Source organism: Macrobrachium nipponense, chromosome 3 (genome assembly GCF_015104395.2).
Source record: "Macrobrachium nipponense isolate FS-2020 chromosome 3, ASM1510439v2, whole genome shotgun sequence".
Classification (NCBI taxonomy): domain Eukaryota; kingdom Metazoa; phylum Arthropoda; class Malacostraca; order Decapoda; family Palaemonidae; genus Macrobrachium; species Macrobrachium nipponense.
This window is the reverse complement of record NC_087202.1, coordinates 59,546,004-59,550,150: the sequence shown is the minus strand read 5'-3', so window position 1 is coordinate 59,550,150 and position 4,147 is coordinate 59,546,004. Positions and strand designations below refer to the sequence as shown.

The window sequence follows — 4,147 nt, the reverse complement described above, 5'->3', positions numbered from 1 at the left end:
CTTCAATTAATGAACCAATCAACTTTACTTTGAGAAATCCATTGACATTGTCTACATGCCAAGCTGATATACTCGTATCAAAGTATTCATTAGCTTTGCTTTTCCAAAATAAAGTTATCACCAATTGCTGGAAAGCATAGACATATGAGGGATGAAAAAAAAAACAAGAAATGGACACATATACATTTTAATCATCATCACTCTCAAGGAAAAGATCGTTTTCCTCGTCACTATCAATGCTGATGATGACCGGATCTATACTGTCTTGAATATTATCTGAAAGCCAGTAATCATCTTCAAATTATCTTGATCTCCTGACAGCGCCAGCCCACGTCTCCCCTGTTACAGCAAGCCTGGCCTTTTCAAGCCTGGCAAAGAGATCAGCACGGGTAAACCGCTGCAACGAGGAGCGCACCTGTCGTTTCATACAGCCCCACACCTGCTCGATGGCGTTGAGCTCAGGGGGCAAGCGAACCACTTCATTGCCCCATTCACGGATTATATTATCCACAATGTAAACTGGTTTCGGCCGGTTGCCCCTGCATACCTTTAGAAGCTCAGGGCGTGTTGCGTGAGCTGGATACTGTATTTTTCGAGACCTGAGCCAGTTAACCAAATCGTCCTTTTTTGTAGCTGTTGTTGGGCATCGGCTATCTCCTGTCAATTGGCTATGGTATGGGGCGTTGTCTAGCACCAGCACCGAAGGATCCTCAAGCGACGGCAGGAGCTGTGATGTTAGCCACCGAATAAATATCTCTGAATTCATTTCTCCATGGTAGTCGCCGGTTTTATTTTTCGCAGGGAAGCATAAAAATGAATTTTCTATAAAACCTTTAGCTGTACCACCTGCTACCACCACAAACCTCTCTCCTTCTCCTGGTGGCACCTGCCGGCTGTAGGTGGCACTGGTGACAGATTGAGAGGTGTCCACCCACTCCTTGCTATGTTTGCATTTCTCTAGTAAGACCAAAACCACGTCTCATCGACATACACTACTTCTCTTCCTTCATCACGATGTTGCTGGAGGGATTGTAGAGCTTCAACTCGGCGGCAAATGACGTCCAAAGTTTCTTTCCTTAGGTACATTTTCCGCTGGGATGTTTTGTACTGGAAACCCACGTTATGGAGGATTCGCCATACTGCCCTCTCAGATGTTTCTTCAGGAATGATATTTAGCATTTTAAGTTCTTCCGCTAAAGTGGCAATAGTGAAAAATCGCTTAGCAGCAAACATGCTGTGCACATGTCTCCTAATGGAACCAACGGTGAAGTTGTCAAAGACCAGTGGCGACGTATTTGATGATGCAGGTGGTGTTTCAGGTGGATGAGGATTGTTTCCACGGCTCACCAACACTCGGACAGCGTTCGGAGTCATCCCCATAGCATCAGCAACTCGTTCACATGGCCTTTAGGGAAAAAAAAAATAAATAAAACAATTATATATATAATTATTTAAATAATCATATAATTATTATATAATATATAATATATATATATATATATATATATATATATATATATATATATTATATATATATATATATTATTCTATATATATATATATTATATAATATATATAGATATAGATATATATATATATATATATATGGCTAGCAGTTATTGCAATATATCACGTACTTATTAAAGTCATACTTTTCTTACCGATTTATACTAATTTTCAGGCGGTTTCTTTCTTTCTCTCTGTTGTAAATGGTGAAGAGTTTTCAGCGCAATTGTAGTTTTGCAATGGCGAGGACAAAGCAACATATTTGCCATGACTAAAGTCGAATCTATATGAAATAGTTCAGAGCTACTACTACAACTGCTGCCGATGATTACCTTGGATGTACTAAAAGGGCTCTGAGGTAGGAGTCGAAGTCGGTGAAATTATTTCTGAATCCTGCTCCAGTCTTGCCCCAATAACATCATTCCAAATATAAAACTCTCTAAAGTAAAAAAATTGTTTTCTATTTCTACTAATGTTTTATTTTATTTTATTTTATTTTATTTTATTTTATTTTATTTTTTTTAGTCGCAAATCTAAAATTGGTAGGAGTCCGAGTAGAATATCTCTCAGTGCGATTCCACACCCCTGTTTTAAACCTCTTCTATTATGTTCGATAATTTGTGTTAACCATCTAATCATTGTCTACCACCATAAAACATTTTATTGCTCTTCCGGCTCATTTTATATGTGCAGTACACAGTCTTTCCAACAGGGATTTACTCGGTAGCCTAATAACAATGGGAATGAAGGAAAGAAGGCAAGAAGGAAGGGGGGGAGTACTAGGGTAGCCATAGGTGTAAACACCGAAGAAGGGTGATTAAGTACCACTTCTTCGAAACGCTTTGAAGGAGGGGAAGAAGTTCCTCTTTTTCTAAAAGTAAACGGCTTAATTAAGCACATCTGTTAATTCATTGTACCACCAAAAATTAGGCCAATGTTTGAAACATTCATTGATGTAGTTTCATGGAAATTCATAAGCCGGTTTGTTAGATATTTGGGAAAAACACTATTACACGGCCTCTGGAAACGATAGAAACTCTTCAAACTGAGAGCGGAACTTGACTTGGATGGAAGAGAAGGAGCCTCCCTTGAGAGAAGCGTCACAAGATTAGGGAAAGGAGTTAATTTTTGAGAAAGTATTATCAAAAGTCCATCTGTCATCTCTATCTCCCTTATCAATAGTATTTGTTTTAATCTCAATGATCCTACATAATGTCGAAATCCCAAGGGAATGTTGTACATATGATTGCCATTCCTTTATTTCTCTTCACGAATTGTCTTTATCAAAAATCTTTTGTTATCAGTGCTCACAGACACTGCAGCTCTTTGCAGTCTTCTCTTACACTCACTTGTATTGTTAGCCCATTGCTGAAGAATTTCAATGACATCATGACTGGACTGCTGACAACATCTTCAGTGAAAGTGTTCAGAAATACTCCATTAGCAGGTTACTTCATGCACAAACAGTAATCTCCCACGATCGGTTCCAGGATTATCCCTGTGGAATGATTAAAAATGACGTGAACAGGAAATGAAAAACAAAAGCCTTTGAGAGCATACCAACGTCCCGATATCCATTTCCAATGAGCTCACATAAGTAAAGGTGGGACTTATCTTGCCGTTACTTAACAATCTTATCTTTTACAACGACTGAATTTGAAAAACGTAATTCCCAATATACTTCAGCTATGATAATCTCGAAAGTTATCGAATTCATTGCTTATCTAACACACACCAAAGACAAATGTTTATATACTCAAGATTCAGACACAGAAAACCCTTTATGAAATATCCATAGGAATGTCAATTTAGCAAAGACCCCTTTAGAGGGGGAAGCGAAGAAAAATATTGGCAAAGAAAGAAATAACTGGCACAACGATCCTAAGGCTCAGGGAGTATTCCGGATCATGAAGGGGAATAACAACGGCCGTATTGCAAGACATGCACCATTATGCAAAAGAGAATGCTTCTGATACGGAAAGGAAACACGGTTCCTGAGAAAGACGGTAAAAATATCTTGAGGACAAGTGTCGCTTTGCTAGTGTAAATAAGAAAGAATAAAAAGGCCATTGTCAAAACAATATCATCACTACATTGCTGCATTGTGTGGCAAGAACAATCTAAATATTAAGAACTGAAGATGCGTAACTGAAGATGCGTAAGAACTCGGCATTACACTTTTACGAGAGAGAGAGAGAGAGAGAGAGAGAGAGAGAGAGAGAGAGAAGAGAGTTAATCTACTTTCTTTCTCTGGCATTCGCTCGTCTAAGGGTGAGCGTGAACGACTGCATTTCCCTTTTAGTTGTAGTATGGACTACGATCGTCAACACAGGATTAATCTGACACTGCTTTTAATATTTGAGTGAAGAGGATACGTGGGATATCACGGAAAGCTGCTGAAGTTCCATTATTCTGGAAGGAACAAAAAGATGTGCGAATTAATTATTGCCAAATGTATGAGATCACCGTGAAACATTTTTCAAGGGTCAGCTATTCGAAATGCTTCTCTCTCCCTCTCTCTCATACAAGTATGTGCGTCTACCCTCACGCCATCATCATCACAGCAGAAAAAGTAACCAATGCTTTCGACTCCAAACATTAAATTAAATCGAAGTGAGCATTCGTTTTTAAATTGAAAACT

At 38.7% G+C, this 4,147-nt stretch overlaps 1 pseudogene; it reads right to left on the bottom strand.

The window, feature by feature from the left end:
* Positions 1-301: 301 nt before the first annotated feature.
* Positions 302-1,933, bottom strand: LOC135222396 (uncharacterized; annotated as a pseudogene).
* Between the last annotated feature and the right edge of the window lie 2,214 nt (positions 1,934-4,147).